We start from the raw sequence: 22,394 nt of genomic DNA on the forward strand, positions 1-22,394 counted from the left end.
TGGCTATACCAAGCACCTCAACCAAAGTAAACTCAACCTTTCTATTCAAAGTCCTCTCCTCTAAAACTTTCTTCAGGTCTGTAGCAATCTCAATGTCAGATTGTAGTTTGTAAGCTGGTCATTTTGGCTTACCTTTTGTTGGCTCCTTTTTCATTCATGTTGTATATTCCTCCATGGTCACTTCTGGTGAAGGTGCCTCCTGTGTTGATGGTGCTTGCAAAGGTGCCGTATCATTCCTTCCTCCACTTCTTGTAGATATTTTTGAAGGCCCTTCATCATCATTTTCAAGCCTACACTCGTCTTCTACAATGGCTTCATGACTTTGGCAGTTTGTAATGTAGGCATGGATAGACATTAAATCCACTCGATCACTCCACCCTGTTTCTAGTTGTATGCAATCACCTGCTTTGTGTAGAATCTCTTTTGTCAGATTTCCCTTTTTAGCTAATTCCATGACATTTGTCCAAAGTCGACCATGATGATCACTCACCTCTTCATCACCACTAAGATGCTCGATTTTTACTCCATAAGTAGCTGCCTCAACTGAAGAGGTGGCATGGTTAGTTGCCATATCTTTAACCAAGGTTTGCATTTCTCCCTTCCCAAAGTTAATTCTCAAGGGTAGACCTCACTCTCTTAAGTGGATTTTACCATCCTTTAAAAAGACTACATCTTTTGTCAAAGCATCACTAAAACTATCACAATCCCTTCTTACATGGTCTGTAATATCACACCAAATACATCTATTATCAAACCCTTCTTTGGGCTATTGTCTTTGCCTATGAAGTGGCCCTAATGGTTGGCCTTTTTCTTCAAGCTTTGCAAGCTTCACCTTCACGTCACGCCTTCCCTTCACAAGCTCATCTAGCCTAGAATCATCAAACCTAGGACCTATAGAAGTAGGCTTTACAATTTTGTAAGAAGTTGAGGTGGAAGAACTTGTAGTGTTTACCACCATCTTGTTTCTTGTTCTTTGCTGTTTGGCAAGCAATGAGACAGCACCTTCAACCTCATTCCAGTCGATCTTTAGTCCTTGCTCAGCATATTTATCATCAAGAAGAAGCACTAAATTTTCTTGAAACTCTTTACCTGCAGCTTGTAAGAAAATATCTTTTTCTCTACATCTAGTGTGGCCTTTTCTATCTTGGTGAGTTGTGCATAGCGTAGCTCAAATTACCTGAGTAGCTCTATTATTCATAGTCCTTGCTTTGGCTTGACTATCCATTCTAAGAATGTCCTTTTGGTCACTCTCTTAGAGTCCTCCATAAAATATTCCTCCTTTAAAGCTACTTTGAGTTATTCTAAGTTCCTCACATGCCCATCTTTAATTGCCCTAACATGTTCCCTAATTTCTGGAGCAAAAACTAACGCAAAGCTTTGAATCACTTACCTTCTCACACGCGATGCAACTCCATCTCCTTCACATACTCACGTAAGTACTTGGTTACATATTTGCCATTGAACTGATCCATTCTGTTGACGACCGCTTGTATGGATTTGGTTGCTAAAATCTCATGTCTTTCAGTGCCATGTTGTTGTTGCATGAACATTGCAAATGCTTGAAACATTTGCATTGTTGCTAGGACAAAATGCATACCCTGTTGCTCAACATGATCACCCATGGTTACCAAAAAACCCTCACCCTGGCAGTTTCACGTCGGGTTCACCAAAAATATGTCGAGAAATTTGTGGTCTTGCCAGGAAAGCACCAGGCTTTTGGCTGTGAGAGTTTGTGAGATAGCTCCAAAAACTATATGAAGGAATTAAACCATAGATGCCATGAAGTCTAGGGTTTGGAAGGAAGTACAATCAAAGAAGCCCCACTCTTTCTCTCTTGCATTCACACACACAAAGAAAGAACACAAAAGAGAATATCAAAACAAGCAAAGATGAAAACATCAAGGCTGTGGTCATATCGTATCATGGGTAATATGAAAGGTTAATATATAGTTAATGGCGTTCAATATTCGTCAACCAAACAAGCTACGAATTGATCTTTGGAGTTTTAATTTTATTCTTACCATAATATATATATATTGTCTATTGATTGGGATTAATTGTGTGTAAAAATCCTCTTGCTTCATAGCAAGATAGCTACACTTACGTCAAAAGAAAAGTTATAGTCTATAAGAGGTAGTATGATGGGATCTGATGAAAGAAGTATTTCATTGAGCCTTTCTGGGCCAAAGAGAAACACTATTCGTTGTTGAAAGTATGGTTGAAGTCAGATCGGAAAGAAGTGATTGAAGCAGTTAATATGGTGGTGAAGCGACAAAAAAGGCTGGACAACTTAGTCGGGATGACTACCGACTTGGAAGAAAAAGAGGAAGAGATCCATGTGTTGTTAAAGGAGAATACCCCAAAGCTAGAGGAGTCTTTCATGGATGATCTTGTGAAGGGAATCCAGGAGTTAAATATCAAATTGAAAGCAATAAAGCTGGAAGAAAAAGGTTCAACATCTTAATCAAAACAAGGCAGGCCGCAACGGGAAAGCGGGAAGAAAAAGGTTCAACATCTCGATCAAAACAAGGCATGCCGCAAAGGGAAAGCGGTAATAAAAAGTGCATGTGGTGCGACAGTCTTGATCATATCAGGAGTGAATGTGATGAATTTGCAGAATCCAAGTGTAAAAACATGGTTTTTTGGAAGTATGGGCTAATACATCTTTGGGAAAGAGGTTTTCCCTTAAAGAACAAATATGGGAAAGGAGGTATGAAGAAGAGTATGGAAGAAATGTTGCAAGAACATCATGCAAGTGTAAGTGAGGCATTGACTTTTTGAGTGCAAATTGAAAGCAACTTATAGGAAAAACCTATTGAAGTTTCCCACAAAAAGGGAATGTTTAGGCCATACGCTATGACAACGGCAAAAAAGGGGAAGGTCGATTATCAGCAGCTATGTCAAGTGGAAAAATGCATAGAAAGACTACATGGTGGGAGGATCATGTCGACTCCCTCTCAATATACGCATATATAGCAAAGTCTCAAAACAATGAGGCTTTTGTCAAAGAAAAGCAAAAAAGGGAAGAGGATTTGGCAAGAACTTCGAAGAAGGTGACGAGGTCAACTGTACAAAAGGAAAAGGAATCTAGATTAGGTGTGGCTCCTACCCCACCTGATGTTCCCATAAATGAAGCTGAGAAGGAGAAGAAAGCATGGAAACCTTGAAGCCCATCATATAAACTAAGGTCTGATATTGAATAGCAAATTGATGTTAAGAGGGTACTTGAGGAGTGGATTTTAAACAGTTGGGTGGAGTTTACCCTAGGAGAAATCCTAGGTATTGCAAAGCAAGAATTTCATGACAGCATCATTGATCTTATGAAGAGGAAGTGACAAATACTATACGGGCCCAAGAATGATCCAACCACGACATAGGGAGTGCAAAGCATTTATGAACAAATTAAAGCTATATTGAGTAGTGTTAATGAAGAAGAATTCGGGGATGATGAATGGGGAAGCATAGTCAACGACATTGAGCTTTCAAGGCGGGTAAAGCATATCAGCTTTCATGAGGATGAGTATTGTGAAGAAGCACCTCGAAGCCATTTTACACGATATCATTGGGCCAGAGCTACTACTGAAACTTTTGTGAAGATAGGAGATTTGGACGAGCCGGTTGTTGCATTGGTAGACCATGGTTCAGAAGTAAACCTTATGTCAAAGATCTTATATTCAAAAGGGAAGTGGCCCATTGATGTCGAATGTGGGTGGCGTATCCGAGCTGCTAATGCACAATCAGGTGATTTGTATGGTGCATGTCCTAATGTTAAAGTAGCTATAGGAGACGTAAGTGATGAACATAATTTATTTGTGCAAGAGCACTCAACGTATCCAATTATATTGGGACAACCTTATATTACTCCGGTGCGAATGGAAACAAAGGTTTTGGATGATGGGTCTACATATGCTAGGATCCGAAGTCGTAATGGAAAGAAAGTGGTACAATTTCTAACTGTTTGTGTAGACCATGCCAGGAACAAGGACACCTTAAGGGATCATCCATTGCCAAATTTGACAAAGGAGTTTGAAGAGAACAGGGGATTCCCAGATTTTTTCCAAGTGCCATTGTAAAGCGAGATTATGATGGTGCTTTGAAGGGGAATTTCTGACTAACAGCAGGTGTTTTTGGAGAGGCTTTTTCTTCAGGATTTTTGGGTTTACCTTCAGAAGGATCAGTATCTTACAGGAAATTCAACGACTTATGCAAATGGGAGAAGCAACATGTTTGTAATGCCTAGATGCATGTGTTTTCTACTTGATATGGTTACCCCATTTTTCACATGTTACAAAGGTTTTATACGAGTTGCTCAGGAAAGGATAGAAATTTGTTTGGAAAGAAGAACACTCGAAAGTTGTGCGAAAAACTGACGAAGATGTTACAAGAGGCTCCTACATTAAGGAAGGCACACTACAAAAGCGGTAAGCCAATTATTTTGACGGTTGACACGAGTCCTATAGGTATTGGGTGGGCTATTGGACAAGATGACGAGCAAGGACAAAGGTATGCTATCAAATTTGGTGATAAATTGTTAAGTGCTTGATAGAGAGCATATCGGCAGGTTAAAAGGTAACTTTGGGGTGTAGTAACTACCCTAAGGTGTGACAAAGAGTACTTTATCAGTGCTTCTGTAATAGTAGAGACAGATTTCTTACCATTGCTTGAAATGATCACAAGTTGCTCTACACCAGATATAGACATGCTACATTGGATAGCATATATTAAGTCATTAAATCTTGAGTTTCAACATATTGGAGGGAAAGATAACTCGGTGGTTGATATGCTATCCAGGGCCAAGTTTGAAGATGAAGAGATTATGGTTTTTGAAGCTGAAGATGTGGGATTGAGGTTCTTTACCTCTTCAAAACTGCATGTAGAATGTAAAAACATGGTTTTTGCATTACAATCTTTTCCCGAGAACAAGTACGAAGGTGAATGGTTGCTGATTGGGGAGATATTTGAGTACATCAAAGAAGCAGGAGGACTATACTGAACAAGAGTTTAAACGTATTCGAAAGAAAGCTTATGGGTATTTCTTGCAGGACGGGTTTCTATGGCGGCATCTAAAGAAGTGTAGAGGAACCCCTCAGCGAGTTGTTTGTGATAAGATAACACAACTTCAAGTACTTAAAGAATTTCATGAGCCGCTATGGGCAATACATAGGGAAGTTTGGGCCACTTTTGCTAAAATCAAAGAATGATATCGGTGGAAGGATGTATAAAGATGTGGATCACTTTGTTGAAACTTGTTCTGTATGTCAAATGTACTCAAATGTAAAGCATCGAGATGGATTACATCCAATGTATCCATTGTGCATGCATTTCAAATGGGTAGTTGACTTGATTACAATGCCCATAGGGTCATGGAAAACGAGATACATGGTGCTTGCAAGGGAAGATTTGAGGAACCAGGTTGAAGGGAGGGCTTTGCGAACCAAAACTACAAGTATGGTATGCAAATTTTTGCTAGAAGATGTGATATGCAGTTATGGTTGTGTTGGAAGAATTATTGCAGATAGAGGAGAGCTGGATGTTGACAAAGCCATATATTTTTTTGCTCGAATGGGTGTCAAATTAACACTCACTACTACATACAATCCTGAAGGGAATGGTAAAAGTGAAAGAGGGCATCCTCCCATTGTCAAGGCATTGGCTAAGGCATGTAAAGGTCATATTGGTGATTGGCCTCAACTACTTCCTTATGCTTTATGGGTGGACCGTACTACACACAGATCAGTTATTACAGGTTTTATGCCATCAGAGCTTATGTATGGACATAAGCTTATTATGCCTCTTGAGGAGGCAGTGACTACATGGAGCATATTGCGTTGGGATTTATAAATGAGTAAAGAAGATTTGCTTGCTTCAAGGATTCGACAGCTAAAGCAGAGAAGCAAAGATATAGAAGCTGCAAAGGAGAAATTGAGGAGTGCTCGTTTGAAAAATAAGGAGGCTTTTGACAAGCGGCATAGGCTAAGGCCATGTGCTATTTGAGAAGGGGATTGGTTTCTTGTTTATGATAGCAGTTTGGACAACCAGTACACAGATATGTGGAAGATGGTTAAGCGGTGGTTTGGCCTGTATGTGGTTAAACATGATTTTCCTAATGCTATCTACAAATTATGTGAGATGGATGGTACAGAGTTGAAACTTCCAGTTGCAGCAGGTAAACATGTCAAGCTATATAAAAAAAGAAATGAGGAACTTCAACTTGCAGACAAAGACTTCAATATGGACGAAGATAAGGATTTAGATGATGAAGAGGTGATTGCTAACGAAGACGTTGTCTTGGACAACCTCTAGAGATTGGCACATACCGGAGGATGTGCAGGTTTAGAGGGGTGGATGTTTTGCAACTTTGCATGCACAAGCTAAAAATTAGTTTTTTTTTTGTATCTATGAACTATGCTAAAACTGTTTATGGCATCAGAGTAGCAGGAATGTATGTATTATGCGGTTTTTGAGGACCAAAGTGAACCAATTGGGCTAGCAAGTGAAGAACGGAAGAAGGACTAGTTATTTGCTTAAAAATGTAGAGCTTGAAGTTCTGAAGGAGCAGGTCCAGACGGCTCATCAAACCGAGCTACGAAGCCCAAGATATTGGATTTTGAAGGTGCAGTGCATTGCAGATCCTCGTCGGGCAGGGCAGCTGGGGATAGGTGGCACGAGGGGGTGTTAGTGTATAGAGGCATAGTGCTCAAGTTATGGAGCATACCTATCTTTTCAGATTGCAGATCAGAGCTAAGGATTTCAGGATATGACTGTTTGAATTTTTGTCGTGGGGGCCGGCCTAACCGCATGGGGAGTCATGCCATCTGGCATTTTCTGGGCCTCGACAAAGTTTGAGAAGGTTCTATACATTGTATGGAGCTAACATGAATTGACTACTTGTCAAATGGAGCCCGGAGCGGAAAGTTAAAGCAATTGGAATTCAGGGTGCAGTTTCTCGGAGTTGTCTATAGAGGATTTTCTCATGTTTTTGCAGCCTCGATTTGTAGTCTTGAGAATATCAAGAACCAACAAGGCCAAGGGAATTTGGAGTCAAGTATGTGAGTTTTTGGCAGGGCTTTGTGAATTGGCAACAGGATCACCGAGTAGTGACTTGCAGGCTTTAGAATTTGATGGTGACTTTTTTGTATGTGAATACCTCACTATGGGGTTCCTCAAAGGCTTGAAGGGGTGGCCGCTTCAGATCGTGCCATGTGGCCAAGAAGTGGCCCCATAGTAAGTAACTCACTATGGGGTTCCTCGAAGGCTTGAAGGGGTGGCCACTTCAGATCGTGCCACGTGGCCAAGCAGTGGCCCCATATGTAAGATTGAGTTGCCGGATAAAGTGTACAAAAGCTAGGAAGGCATACTTTTTGGGGTATCAAAATGGGAGCTCTTGAAGGAGCTCAAGGCCTTGGCCATGGCGAGTTGTTTTTGGGTGTTGTGGGCTCTATTTTTTGTGCATACCTGGCGGCTCAAGACACTGCAATGTGGTGGTTTTGGGTTGCAAGGAAAGCATGGCAGTATTCTCACGATGGGCGACACTTACGATGGTACTATCTCGCTGGGATGACATGGATTGCACGCCCGTAAGCATTGTTCCCACGCTGAAAGGTCTTTTGGGGAGTAATCGAAGCAACCCCCCCCCCCCCCACCACTAGCGATATCACTAGTGCTCGGGGCGAGGGTGGGTTCATATGAGAGAGAGAAAGGGTAAAATTGGCCACGGGCAATGGCAACTCAAGCCGGAACGGGCAAAAGCTAAAGGCAAGGGATAAGGCCGGTCAAAGCAAAGATGCAAGGCCGATAAAAGGAGAGGAACATGTGCAGTTAAGAGAGAGAGAGAGAGAGAGAGAGAGAGAGAGAGAGAGAGAGAGAGAGAGAGAGAGAGAGAGAGAGAGAGAGAGAGAGAGAAACTAGAAGCTTAACTGATGTGGCGACCATGCAAGGAAATACCAAATTTGATGCACCAAGTGTATGTAAGGCATACAAAATTCTAAAAAAGGAGCCAAGGGGATGCATGGTCAAGAGGAGTTCAGTTTTTCTTTTTTTTGGGGACTTAGACCTCTATAAAAGGGGTATTTTTTACTTAACAAGGATTGGTTCGATGTATGGTTAAGAGTCAAGCTTTGCCACAATCATATCTCTTTAAGTTTAAGCTATATCTAGCATCTTTTGTATTTGTCTTAATGCATGTTTTGTGTCTGTTACGGAGGATATATTTTCACAACAGTGGATGTTTCAATTGCACAAGCAAGACTTCAGCTCGGCAACACTGCAAGGTCCGTTATCTGCATCCAATCCCCCATGTCTATGCGTTTTCTTGACGCAACACATAAATGCTATGGGGTAGGGCACGACTTCCCTTTCTTAAAATTTTTGGAGAGATCACAGTGCCAACTCTCCACCATACTGCTGTATGGCACTTTGCATGACATGCACTATCTATTTAGCATTTTTACTTTATGCCTGGTTACATGACAAAATGTTTAACTATTCACATTGCTTTTATGTAGCTTGATTCAAACATTGTCCTCCGACTTGCACAATTAGACGACACATGTACATGATCACCAGGTTGGTAGTGCAATTGAAATTTTAGTCTTTTGATACTTTTTGTATTTTTCTGAATTTGTCAATGCTTCCGTAAGATTAATTTAGCCACATATTTTCCTCACTAGTACATGCTCAATCTCAATCAGTGAAACTATATATCAAATAGATACGCACTTCTTTTCTCACAGTTCAAAAATTCCACTTATGTATTATAGTACTTGATATATTTTGTACATGTTTTGTTTATTTCTATGTGGTTGATGTGGCTTTACGTGTGTCCATGTTCCATATCTCTCCACTTAAATCTCCTATATTGTCTTTGGTTTGCAACCAATTTCCATAGCAAATACTGTTATGAGCGCATATAGAGCTAGAAGAGAGAAAATTTTAGAACAGGGATATCTGAAACTCTGGAGTTTGGTCTCTAGGATATCTGACTTGAAAATTTTAGAACTAAGGAAATCATCCGAACTCCTTGCATTGGTGTTGCAGGAAGATCCCGCACTTGAACACCAAAAGTTCAAGTCTTTAAGATTATTTATGAGCAAGCACGTCGTTCCCCAAATTATTGTTTTCGGCGAGACGTGATGGAGATGCTGCTAAAGGTCAATACACCGCACTCCACTTGCATTGATAAAGGATGGGAGATCGGACCCTCGAAGGCAGGATTTACTACATCAACGCTCGGAAGTTAGGATGCCTGGCTACCGACTTAAAGAAAATCCATGGGGGAGAAGAATTGAGAGTAATGTAGTTATACTACTTGTTTCCTACACATTCAGGCATCACTGTTTCTACGTCTGACGGCACCGAGAGAAATTTTGGTGTTCCAAGACACTTATCCAAGAGTAGAAACAGCATAATTTACTACCCACTTAAGGATAAGTATAGGGACTATTTTTCAGGAGAAATAGAGGATTGTAAGAATGTGACAACACATAAACATCGTCTGTATCATTATCTCCCAGGACAGCCTGCCAGACGTATCATATAGATATGCTAGAATGCTATGTAATAAATTGATCAAAAGTTATCCTAAGCCTCAAAAGGTTACGATTGTAATAAAATTTCTATCAATAAAAGAGGAGTTTTTGTCTCTGAGTTTTGTTATGTCGGTGATTTGAACTTGTGTTTTATTAAAGTCCCGTGTTTATTTAAATCTTGAACTCTAGCAATCGTATCAAATTCAGTGTAAACCGTGTAGGCACCACCTGTCGCTCTCTATTTGATAGCACAAGAAAAGAAGCTCCTCCTAAAGCAAGCCCAACCTCCAACCTTTAACGGCGAGGGAGCTAATGTGGAGAGAGATGTGGAAGTGTGGATGGAAGCAATGGACAATTATTTCAAGGATGCAGGTACTCAACTCGAGAACCAGACCATGCTCACAATGTTCCACCTCTCTGGCAATGCTAGGATTTGGTGGAAACACCATTGCAGAGAGCTGAACATCAAGGGATCTTCTCAGTCCTGGGAAGACATCAAGGCTGCACTGATGGGGAGTTACTTACCACCCGCTTATAAAACCTTGAAGATGAATGAGTTCTTTTCCGTTCGTCAGTCGACTTCTTCAGTCGAGGAGTATTACTCAAAGTTTGTTACTCTTAGAAGATATGCTCCTAGAATTACCCTGGATCAGCAAGTAGCACGGTTCTACCAAGGGCTCATTGACCCCTTAAAACAATCGGCTGGAAGCTCTCACGACAACAACTCTTCAAGATGCCTTGCTAAGAGCTAAACCCTTAGCTATGGAAATTTATAAGGTCAATCAAAATAGGAGGAATCATTTAGCGAAAAGGGCAAGGACAAATGTTTAGAATAATAGACCAACCAACCAAGCATACGAACAGTGCCCAATAGTAGCCACTACCGCAGTTATGGAATTTCCATTTGTACGTTGTTATGAGTGCACCAAATTTGGGCATTACCGATCTAAATTCCCCAAGAAGACTCAAGCAACCAGCGCCAATGCCATACCTCTAAATGTCTATGGGTGAGCACAACCTAATGGAAGAGGAGGATGTGGAAGGGTAAACAGAGGGATAGGGCGTGGAGCTACCAGCCAGAGTGATTGCCGTAGTGGTACAACCAACTATGGGAGATGAAGCAGAGGAGATAGAAACCTTGCATGCTGCAATTGACAACCCCAATGGTTGCGATCAATACACAATCATCCATACGCCAGGATCTCTCAGAGGTGAACAAGTTAACTTCCTTATAGATTGTGGTAGTACTCTTTCATTTTTTTCACCCAGATGCATGACGAAGTTAAAGCTAGATAAGTATCCAACAAGCAAACTAGTTGTAGAGTTAGCAAATGGCAAGGAAGTAGTATCTCAACACTCCGCAGGTATAATCAACTTTGATCTAGGGGGACACCCAACTTCTGCCCAATTTTGAACCCTACCTTTAAGATTCTTTGATGGGATACTAGGGATGGACTAGCTAAAGAAAAATCAGGCCCACATCCATTGTGCACAAGGGAACTTTACCTTTACAGATAACTTGGGTACTGAAGTCTTAATCAAAGGGGAAAATGGGAGACCTAGGGCTACTCTAGCTAAGGCCAGCATACTTTTGAAGGGACTGAGAAAGGGGCAGCAAATTTATGCGATAAAGCTCAACAAGGTGGACCAATCACACACCAGACTTCGACCAAACTGATTGAGGGAGTATGATGATGTATTCCCTGAAGACCTTACGAATATTCCACCACATAGAGAGGTAGATCATGAGACTGAGACTATCTCAAAGAGACCTTATAAAATGTCACTTCCAGAGGCCATAGAACTCAAGGAGCAACTTAAGCAACTCATTGAACAAGGATTCATTTGACCCAGTATTTCTCCTTGGGGCGCACCAGTTCTTTTTCAGAAGAAGAAGGATGGGACCTTAAGGCTATTACCGTGGACTGAACCAGGTAACTGTCAAAAACAAGTATCCAATTCCAAGGATTGACGAACTCTTGGACAGACTCCATGGCGCCAAAATGTTTACAAAGATTAATCTAAGGTCAGGATATTACCAAATAGGATCAAGGAATCAGACATTCCAAAGACAGCTTTCAACACTAGGTATGGACACTACGAATTCACAATAATGTCCTTTGGTCTAACAAATGCTCCTGCAAGCTTCAATCGACTTATGCAGGATATTTTCAGACCTTATCTGGATGATTTTGTCGTGATTTTCTTTGACGACATTCTGATCTAGTCTAAGAACGAGGAAGATCATGAAAATCATGTTCGCAAAGTACTTGATCTTCTTCGAGAGCACCAACTTTACGCTAAAGCGAGCAAGTGTACCTTCTTCTCACCAAAGGTCAATTATCTTGGATTTATGATATCGGCCGAAGGGATTTCAGTGGACCCAGATAAAGTCAAGGATATTGTTGATTGGCCTCAACCATCCACCGTCACCGAAGTAAGAGGATTTCTTGGGATAACGGGATGGTACATGATTTTTGTCAAGGACTATGCACGTATTGTTGCACCTTTGACGGAGCTCCTAAAGAAAGGAATGAGGATCGAATGGAAGACCGAGCAGGAGTCTAGCTTTCGTAAGCTAAAAGAATTCTTGGTCTCAGCTCCTATCTTAAAGCTTCCAGATTTCAGTAAGGAATTTGAAGTAGCAACCGATGCTAGCAAATTTGCTTTAGGCGGAGTTCTTACTCAAGAAGGAAGGTCGTTGGCGTATACTTCAGGAAAGCTGAGGGATCATGAGAAGAATTATCCTACTCACGATTTGGAACTTTTAGCGGTTATACATGCGTTGAAGTTATGGAGACATTATCTTCTCGGATGCAGGTTTCAGCTAGTTACAGATCACAAGAACTTAAAATGGATTTTTATTCAACCTATTCTCAATATGCAACAACGGTGATGGATAGAAATCTTACAAGAATATGATCTTGACATAAAGTATAGACCAGGGAAGGAAAATTCCGTTGCAGATGGACTGAGCCAAAAATCTTTTCTCGGAGCTATCTCTATTCCAAATAACCCTATCTGGGATAGAATTAAAGAAGCATCTTTGGTAGATCCAAAATACCAACATATAGTATCATTAGTCCAGCAGAATAAGATGCATGAAGCTAAAGATTACTCTCATGGGAGGATGTCTTTACTTCAGACATAGGCTCTATGTACCTAGAGGCCCAGCTTTAAAGAAGACTATTCTGTATGAAGCACACGATAGCCCTACATCAAGACATCCAGGTTATGCTAAGACTCTTCATGCTATCAAGACGAGTTATTTTTGGTCCGGAATGAAAGGAGACATACTTCGCTATGTGAGGCAATGTATTTCTTGTCAGCGGATAAAAGCCGAAAGAATCAAGTAACCAAGGCAACTTCAACCTCTTGACATACCCCAGATGAAATGGGAATGCATCAATATGGACTTTGTTACAGGGTGACGTTCTACAGGAGGTTATAACTCTATATTTGTGGTTGTTGATATGCTCACAAAAGTGTCTCATCTAATACCTATAAAGACAACCTTTACTGCTTTGGATATTAGCCGAGGATTCATCAAGGAAATATTTAGGTTACATGTTTTACCCAAGTGTATCGTCAGTGATAGAGATGCTAAGTTTACATCAAAGTTTTGGACTTCTCTTTTCCAATCTATTGGGTCACAATTAGCCTTCAGCACAGCGTCTCATCCATAGACAGATGGGCAGACTGAAAGAGTAAATCAAGTCATTGAGGACATTCTCAGGGCCTATTGTTCTCAAGAGACAAAGAAGTGGTTACAATATCTTCCTTTGGTAGAATATGCTTACAATTCTTCCGAACATAGAAGCATTGGAATGTCACCCTTCAAAGCTCTTTATGCCACAAGACTGTTTAGCACTGCTTAACTTTTCAGACCCAACCATGAGAGGGGAAACCTCTAAGAAGATGCTAGAAGACATGGAAGCTCAAGCTAAGGCCATTTTCCAAGACTTCATTACCCAAGTTATCTGTAAAGGTAAAGTTCCCTTGTGCACAATGGATGTGGGCCTAATTTTGCTTTAGCCAGTCCATCCATAGTATCCCATCTAAGAATCCTAAAGGTAGGGTTCGAAATTGGGCAGAAGTTGGGTGTCCCCCTAGATCAAAGTCGATTATACCTGCAAAGTGTTGAGATACTACTTCCTTGCCGTTTGCTAACTCTACAACTAGTTTTCTTGTTGGATACTTATCTAGCTTTAACTTCCTCATGCATCTGGGTGAAAGAAATGAGAGAGTACTACCACAATATATAAGGAAGTTAACTTGTTCATCTCTGAGAAATCCTGGTGTATGAATGACTGCGTATTTCTCGCAACCATTGGGGTTGTCAATTGTAGCATGCAAGGTTGCTCTCTCCTCTGCTTCATCTCCCACATTATGGTTTTTCTAGTTCGTAACTGGAATGCTAAAGCCAAAACATGAATGTGCAGGGTTTTTATTGGGTTAGGATAACAAGAAACAAGTTATCTTATGTTTTTTGCGAACAATCGTTTTGGGTTAATGTTGTTTGGATTCCCATTTTTTCAAGTTATCAAGAGCTTCTGTTTGGATGCTCTTCTTCCGCAATAAAGCATTATTCCAGTTTTTGCTACTTCTGACGGCACCGAGCAAACCCTGAATGAGTGGCTTTGGGACAAGGTCACTGATGTAATTCCAGCAAATAGAGTTAGAAATTTTGGTGTTCCAAGACACTTATCCAAGAGTATGAACACCATAATTTACTATCCTCTTAAGGATAAGTATAGGGACTATTTCTCAGAATAAATAGAGGATTGTAAGAAGGTGGCAACACATAAACATCATCTGTATCATTATATCCCACAACAGCCTGCCAGACATATCATACAGATATCCCAGAATGCTACGTAATAAATTGATCAAAAGTTATCCTAAGCCTCTAGGCATAACTCCACATTGTTCCGATTTTTCCCCTAGATTAAGACTTCATTACCCAAGTTATTTGTAAAGGTAAAGTTCCCCTGTGCACAATGGATATGGGACTCATGTTGCTTTAGCCAGTCCATCCCTAGTATCCCATCAAAGAATCCTAAAGGTAGGGTTCGAAACTGGACAGAAGTTGGGTGTCCCCCTAGGTCAAAGTCGATTACACCTACAGAGTGTTGAGATACTACTTCCTTGCTGTTTGCTAACTCTACAACTAATTTGCTTGTTGGATACTTATCTAGCTTTAGCTTCCTCATGCATGTGGGTTAAAGAAATGAAAGAGTACTACCACAATCTATAAGGAAGTTAACTTGTTCACCTCTGAGAGATCATGGCAGCATGCAAGGTTGCTCTCTCCTCCGCTTCATCTCCCACAGAGCATTATTCCAATTCGTAAACCTAGGCCCGATATATTGTGGACCCTTTGAAATCACTAAGGTTTTGAGTGACCAGGCCTACAAGCTCAAGTTACCCGCAAACATAAAGGTTCACGATGTATTTCACATCAGGCTACTCAAAACCCTACATTCCTAACCCCGATCAACTCTTGGACTCAAATCAGATAGTTATGCCAGCACAAGGAGTTCTCAAAATTCAACCTAATTACGTCCTTGAATCAAGAGAAAGAAAGCTACGAAACAGGACAATTACCGAGCACCTTATGAAGTGGAAAGATTATCCTGAAGAAGACGCTACTTGGGAGGACGAACCAACGCTCATAAAGGATTATCCTAATAAATTCTTGAGATGAAGAAATCTCAAATTTTGCACGTTGGGGAGGTTGTAAGATCTTTGACCCCGAGCTAAAGAGCACCTCTGTACTACAAAATAATCATACTGCAAAAAGCTACTACTTTTGGCAGTTTTTCTAAATCTGTCGGTGCCAAGATGTTTAGAATGTTATAGAGCTTTCAAAAATGAATAGAAACAATTTTTGTGAAAATTTTCCTAAAATAGTAAGTTTTTGGTCACCTGACCCGTCCAGTTTTGACTGTCTCGACAAACTGCACACGTACCCCAAATTTGAATAAAAATGCATTTCCGGACGCCGGGGGCTACTAAATATGGCAGGTACTCGGGATTATGCACCTTAGCTCTAGCTAAGTACAACAAGTTTCAACATTAAAATCTGATTTGAATTTCCCGTCTTAGGTTAAAATTAATTTTCCTAAGGTTTGTGCGGGGAGCACCGGGGCTCGAGGGCTGTGTGGGAACAAGCCCCAGGCCACTATAGGCTTGAGATAGCAGGAGAGGGCGCCCTCACATAGAGATGAGGCTCGTGGGGTACTCCCAGCATGAGAGTGAGTGAGTGAGTGAGTTAGAAAAGCAGTTTGGACACTTGCTAGCAATGCAACTAGAACTGCCTTGCATGAACTTAGTGCTCCTCCAGATGCATTTAGCAGCAGAGGTCGACCTCTCTAGCTTGAGAAAACTATTTAAGGGCATGCTCTCACACACACAAACGGATATATGATCATACACGCATACTCAGTACACACACACATACACACTCCTACACACATACATTGGAGAGGTGCTGCTGGCACACACAACTTCTAGAGAAGGATCAAAGGACGGAAGTGCTGCCCAATTCTCGCCAGAAGAACTCCATTGGATCAGAAAATCAAGTAAAATTCAGCCCAACCTACGGTAATCAAAGTTAATTTTCACGCTTATGCTGCAATTCTCTCTATCATTCTCTTAATCCCGCTTGTATTAAGCATAATCCTAGCTAATCTACTCTCTAATTTACTATATGATTAGCCTATTGCATAATCTTAATCTCAATCGTCAATTATGCAAGTAATTAAACTCTCCTAATCATAAACAATTGCATGATTAGCAAGAAGGAATTAACCGCTAGCCATCACAGTGAATGAATGATAGAATTAAACCAACCTCTAGCAATGTGGTTAAATGACCAAATTCAATCTATCATTTCACAATGATCAATTAGCTAAGTTTAAAATCCAAATTGCATATGATTCAGGTGTAATTAGACAAATTAATTCCCTATGGTTATCTATAGAAAGGAAACTCTCTCACCTATGCACATGGTAGTTCTGCATTGCATTAGTGAAGCAATTGTTATACCTAATTCATCTCTAGTACTCTAATTAAGCAAGAACTAATTATCTAGGCCGAGTAATTAATTATAGGGTCAATTCCCATAAGAACAAGTGAGATGCTATCCTAAAATGATGTAGTGATGAACAATTACCATGTCTTGAAGTAAATTTAATCCTCTCGCATAAGTGGAATTTCTCATTGAGACTAATCTTGTCATCTTGGTTGTCATGATATTCTCGAACACTAGTTCTTTTTTTTTCCCGAATTATCAATTTGAAGTAGTGATTATAAAATGGCCCCAACAAAGATGACTCGTCTCGGTGGATCTCACGACCGTGGGGCTGGCACAAGCAACTCTAACGGGAAGGGGAAAGCTCCCATGGTCGAGCAAGCACCGACCATCTCACGAAGTAACCACGAGGAGATTGTTGAGGTAGGTCAAAATTCAATTCAAGTATTGTTTAATTAACATCGCATTCGATAAGGTAGGAAGGAAACATATCCCCAAACATGTTGGAAATCCAACGGAGACCACGGCATTTAAATTAAGTGTATTCAAGTAGGAAAGAATGATTTTGGAATATACTGTCGAAAGTCGGAAAGATTGTTTGCTAGGGAAATTTAGCTCGGCCAGTTCATTTTCAATTCCAATGTTGATTTAGTCCTAATCCCCTCTTGATCACAGGGGGCGGCTCATGAAGATTTCGCAGTAGCTAGAGTTACTAGCTTAGGCCCTCTATCCACGACTTACGTTCTTTGTGGTGGATACCCACGACTTCGTTCTTTGCGGTGGGATGTCCATGTCCTGCTTTTTATGCGGTGGACAAGTCTAGTTGTATGGGCAACTAGGTGAAAACGGGTGGAGTTAACACTCGCTGGGGGATTTCGTGCCTCCAGAACATTGGAATTTTTAATGAACTGAGTTTTGAGTGAATTTTTACTAGAAAAGATTGTTTTGGTGCCACTTGTAATACTGTATGAAGGGCTGTCCTAATGAACCTTGCGAATCGAAACTTAGTCAATGAACTTATATGTTGAACAACCATTGTGGTAGTAATTGGGACAGACAAAGAAGTGTGAGTCTGGGGGTGGAAAGTGGGGGTTGCCAATGCCTATTGGAAGGGTGGTCCCGATTGGTCGGGAACTCTCTGTCCCCATAGTACGGTAAATGACGTTAGAATTGCTCATTGCACCAAAAGCAGTGCAGTCCCAAGAGTACATGCCTCTAAAAGCAATGGGGAAAAAGGAACTCGAGATTTCTCTCCTTCTGGAAGATGAGTCTTAGGACCGATAATTGGTTAGACACGCTTTCCGCTGTGGGGTGGAACTAGATCTCGTTGCTAGTAGGCTCGACTCAATTCACTTGGTGATGAGAGCTCATCCGCTAGTTGATCCCTTAAACCACTTTGTTTGCTTCCGCTATAGATCTAGTGGCCACCAGGTTTACCATCAAAATCGTCGTTCAAGATGACTGGGTGGGGACCTCACATCGTGGGTTTAGCTTCTTGTACATTCTCAAGGATAAATTTCTTTTCTTGGGTCTTTCTTGAAGAAATATCTTGACTTTGAATTTAAATTGTCTGGCATATCTTTTCTTGTTGATGTAAAGTTTTTGCCTATCTTGGGCAACTTGAGTATATTTCCTTACAGTCTCAGTTTGTTGTGTCATATCTTTTAATAACTTGATTGACTTTCTTTGTTTGTCTTTTGGCTTGAGGATAATAAGTTGTACTAAATCTTAATTGTGTCCCAACAGCTTGGAACAATGATGCCCAAAACATAGATGTAAACTTAGCATCCCTATCACTTATTATTCTCTTTGGCAATCCATGAAACTTGAGTACTTTCTTAATAAACAATCGAGCTATCTTGGGGGCTGTATAATTGACTTGCACTGGGATAATATGTGTCACTTTAGTGAGTATACCAACTATAACCATGATTGAATCATGTTCTCCTTGAGTAGAGATAATCTTGCAACAAAATCCATACTTACATACTCTCACTTCATTTGAGGAATGTCTAATGATTTTATTTCTCATTATGGCATCTTAATCCTCTTGACTTTGATGTGCTATCTTGAAAGATATTGGTGCATGTGTCGCAGCACATTACCCTTAAGTTTGTTTACTGATAGCTTTTCCTTAAAGCATTGAGGTCCTTTACGTACCTTGGATGTCTCGCAATTGAATTATAAAGAGCTTCTATTTGGATGCTCTTCTTGAGTGAAAGATATTTTGGAATTCTTAGGCTCCTTCTGTGGTAAGGTATCTATCATGATAAGAAAATTTCTTAACAGCATGTGGACAAATGGAGTTATCAAGGAAGTAAGTGATCAAGTTTTATATATTAAATTACCTACCATTCTCAAGATTCAAGATGTATTATGTTCCTAACCTTGATCAAGCTAAGAGAAAGACGATCATCGAACATTTGGACAAATGGATAAAAATTATCCCAAAGAAGACGCTACATGGGAAGATCATGACTCTTCAGAAGAACTATCCTGACTTACCTTTGAGATGAGGACATCTCAATTCTTTTAAGTTGGGTAGAATGTAAGGTCTCCACCTTTCTCCAAAACCAAACCCACATGTAAATAATTGAACCCACTTTTAATACTACAAAAAGTTACTATTTTTGGCAGATTTTCTAAATCTGTTGGTGCCAAAGTGGTTAGAATATTATAAAGCTTTCAAAAAGGAATAAAACAATTTTTTTGAAAATTTTCCTAAAATGATAAGTTTTTGGTCACCCGACCCGTCTAGTTTTGATTGGCTCATCAAACTGCACCCGTATCCAGAATTTGAAAAAAATACAATACCGGACAACGGGAGCTGCTAAATATGGCAGGTACTCGAGAGGATGCACCTTAGCTTTGTCTTAGCATAACAAGTTTCAGAATTAAAATCCAAGCTGTAACGACCGTCTAAGGATAAAAATAAATTTTTATTTCTAAGGCTAGCAAGGGCACCGGCACTCGAGGACTAGTGTGTGCAAAGGCTCTAGGCCACTGGGAGCTTGCTTTAGCAGTTAGAGGGCACCCCCACTCATCTAGGATCTTGTGGCAGAGTTTCCAAGCAAGAGAGAGAGTGTGAGACTCAGTTAAAGCAAGCAAATTGGACACTTGCAAGGTATGCACTTAAGCTGCCATGCATGACCAAAGTGCTCATCCAGATGCAATTAGCAGCATAATTCGACCTCTTAAGGTTGGGAGCCTATTTAAGGACCTGTTCCCATACACACACAGATATCAGTACACACACACACACACAGTCCATCACACACAAACCTTGGGCGAGGTGCTGCCGGCATACACATCTCTAGGAGAGGATTAAGGGAAGGAAGTGCTGCTAATTTCTTGTTGGATTAGGCTTATTGGATCATCAATTAAGGTCTTAATCAACTCGAATTACGGTAATCTCGAGTTAAATTCATGCTTACATCTTAATCTCTCTATGAGTCCCTTATTTTCCGCTAATACTATGCATAATCTAACTACTCTACCTAGTAGCAACTATCTAAATCACCTATGTGATTAGTCTATTTCACTTTCTTAATCCCATTAGCTAATTATGCATCAAATCAATCTCCTAATCACAAATTAATCCATGGTTAGTAAGACGGAATTACCAGTTAGTCGATTCAATGATTGAGTGGTGGAGATTGACCCAATTTCTAGCAATGTAACTAATTAAACAACCCCAATCTGTCATTTCATTAGGAAAGAGTTTAATTAAAGGATTAAATGCATATTGCAAGAGGTTAATGTGTAATTAGAAGAGTTAACTCCCCCTCTCAAAATTAATTGTCACTAGAGAACGGAATTTCTTCAGCATATGCATAAGACATAACTGCATCTTTCCGTTAATTTTTTAGAAGGAATTAGTACACTAAATCATCATTCAACCACTCTAATTAAGCAAGTAACTACAAGAACTGAATTCTCCAATTGCCTAAGCTAAGAACCTTAATTCAGAGTCAAATTCCATAAGTTCAGGAGAAGATGCTATCCTAAATTGATGTAATTATGACTTGGATCACGTTATATTACCCCAAATTTACCCAAAAATAGATAGATGAGTAATAGCCGTACTTGAAGTTCTACTCCTTCCGTATAGGAGTAATTGCTTGATAAGGCTAACCATGTTGTATCTAGACCGTTTGTGGTTGTTATGGTAATATTGGATACTAGTTCTTTTCCAAATTCATCATCTTTAGTAGTGAGTATAATGGCCCCAAAGAGGACCCGTTTTGGTGGATCGTACGACCATGAGGCCGGAACAAGCAACACCAACGGAAAGGGAAAGGCTCCTATCATCGAGCAAGCACCGGCCATCTCATGAAGCAATCAAGAGGAGATTATTAAGGTAGGTCTAATTTTAATTCAAGTACAGTTTAATAATATTGCATTCGGTAAGGTAGGAAAGTAACATTAACCCAAAACATGTTGGAAGATCCAATGGAGACCACGGCATTTTGATTGATGCATTTAAATTCAAGTAGGAAAGAACGTTTTTGGGATATACTGTCTGGTGTAGGAAAGGCTGTTTGCTAGGGAAAATTCACTCGGCCAGTTCATTTTTAATTCCAATGTTGATTTAGTCCTGATCCCCCTATTGATCACAGGCGGCAGCTTGCGAGGTTCTCGCAGTAGCTAGGATTAGGGCTTTGATCCACATCTTGCGTTCTTTGCGGTGTATACCCACGACTTGCATTCTTTGTGGTGGGATGTCCATGTTGTGCTTTTTATGCGGTGGACAAATCTAGTTGTATGGGCAACTAGGTGACAACGGGTGGAGTTAACACTCGCTGGGGGATTTCGTGCCTCTAGGACATTGGAAGGTTAAATGAAATGAGTTATTGAGTGAATTTTTACTAGAAAGATTGTTTTGGTGCCGCCTTGAAAAACTGTTTGAAGAGCTGTCTTTACACAACCTGTGAATCGGAATTAATCAATGACTATATCTGTTGAACAACAAATGTGTTAGTAATTAGGACACACAAGACAAAGTGTGAGTATGGGGGTGGAAAATGGGGTCTTGGCTCGGGTTGCCAATGCCTATGAGAAGGGTGGTCCCGATTGGTCGGGAACTCTCTGTCCCCATAGTACGATAAATGACGTTAGAATTGTTCATTACACCAAAAGTTGTGAAGTCCCAAGTGTACGTGTCTCTGAAAGCAATGGAGAAAAAGGCAGTGGAGACTTCTCTCCTTCTGGAAGGTGAGTCTTAGGACCAATAATTGGTTAGACACGCTTTTCCCTGCGGGGTGGAACTAGGTCTTGTTGCTAGTAGGCTCGACTCAATTCACTTTTGATCGTCTGCTAGTTGATCCCTTAAACCACTTTGTTTGCTTCCACTATAGATCTAGTGGCCACCATGTTTACCATCAGAATCGTCGTTTGAGGTCCCCAGGTGTGAGGTCCCCAGCCCTTCAAACAGTTTTTGAAACCGGCACCAAAACAATCTTTCTAGTAAAAATTCACTCAATAACTCATTTCATTTAACTTCCAATGTCTTGGAGGCACGAAATCCCCCAACGAGTGTTAACTCCACCCGTTCTCACTTAGTTGTCCATACAACTAGATTTGTCCACCGCATAAAAAGCACAACATGGACATCCCACCGCAAAGAACTCAAGTCGTGGGTATCCACCGCAAAGAACGCAAGACGTGGAAGCCCTAAGCTAGGTAATCCTAGCTACTGCGAGAACCTCGCGAGCTGCCCCCTGTGATCAATATGGGGATCAGGACTAAATCAACATTGGAATTAAAAATGAACTGGCCAAGTAAATTTTCCCTAGCAAATAGTCTTTCCACCAGACAGTATATCCCAAAAA

This window comes from Adiantum capillus-veneris, chromosome 6, assembly GCF_014529385.1.
Source record: "Adiantum capillus-veneris isolate H3 chromosome 6, ASM1452938v2, whole genome shotgun sequence".
NCBI lineage: Eukaryota > Viridiplantae > Streptophyta > Polypodiopsida > Polypodiales > Pteridaceae > Adiantum > Adiantum capillus-veneris.